The 1,173-nt window shown below is 53.4% G+C and overlaps 1 pseudogene; it reads right to left on the bottom strand.

Moving 5' to 3' along the window:
• Nucleotides 1-396, bottom strand: part of LOC102756837 — a 16,939-nt pseudogene extending 16,543 nt beyond the window's left edge.
• Between the last annotated feature and the right edge of the window lie 777 nt (nucleotides 397-1,173).

The raw sequence follows: 1,173 nt of genomic DNA, 5'->3' as shown, positions 1-1,173 counted from the left end.
AAGACACAACACTCCCCTCTCCCCTCCACCTTCCTCACGGTCCTCCACGCGGGACTGAGCTGCAGGACGGGACAGGCGCCCTCCCCAGGCTGTGGCGTCTGTGTGAGGAGGCGGGGAGGGCCTGGGGGACTCGACTCACCTCGGCCCCTCTCCTCAGCGGGGGCGACGCCATTGCCCTCTGTGGGCTGAGCCGTGAGGGAGCAGCGGGAGAAGCCGCCGCTGCAGGAATCCCGGCCCTGGCGTGGGTCCGGGTGGTGACCAGAAGCTCCAATCCCGTGTATGAGCTGTGAGCACCACTGGAGGCTCCCACCAGGCCGGGAGCACCACTCTCCAACCTTCTCCACGGCACCTTGGACCAGGAAAACCTCATCCGCTGAGACAAAAACCTAAGACAAAACCCGGCCCCGAGCACTGCCGATCCCGCCCGAAAGAAGTGACCTAAGGGAAAATGCCTTTTCTGACTCTCCATTGGCTCAGCCTGATGGCATTCCGTGCCTGGCCCTCTGGGTAATGTAGTTTCTCCGCTCCAAAGCCTGGATCCTGTATTTCCTAAGCTGACTACCAGACTGCATTTAGCCCAAGATCACACCAAGTATATATACTCAGGCCCCACAAGCGACTTCAAGGGACGTGATTTCGAGGGCAAGTTTCTTTCTCATGTACCCGCGTGGCTGGTTTTGTATACCTTTTTTACAGGACCAGCTCTTTCTGAATGGCAGGCATTGTTCCTTCATTCATGACATTTGGCATGTGTCTCCTTCAGGCCAAATGTAGCTTGCAGAAGTTGCTCAAGTCTCTAACTGCCTCTGTCCTGCCTCCATTGAATCCATGATACAAAGTTCATGTCACAAAACAGACACTCATACTTCAGAGCATCTGCTTCTGATGCCATCCAAAGTGTCAGCTCTGCCTGGGCTGCAGTGTGGATAAGATGGCCAAGAGACAAGTGACAAAATGCTCAAAGTGACTGATCATCAGAGAGATGCAAATTAAAGCAACAATTAGGTATCACCCCACCACTTTCATAATGGCTGCCATCAACAAACCAACAAAGGACAAGTGCTGGCAAGGATGTGGAGAAAAGGCACCCCTAGTTCACTGCTGGTGGGAATGCAAACTGGTGCAGCCATTATGGAATCAGTATGGAGTTTTCACAAAAAATTTAATATGGAA

The sequence above is a fragment of the Myotis davidii genome, unplaced genomic scaffold, assembly GCF_000327345.1.
Source record: "Myotis davidii unplaced genomic scaffold, ASM32734v1 scaffold795, whole genome shotgun sequence".
Lineage (NCBI taxonomy): Eukaryota > Metazoa > Chordata > Mammalia > Chiroptera > Vespertilionidae > Myotis > Myotis davidii.
This window is presented reverse-complemented; position numbering and strand designations above follow the sequence as displayed.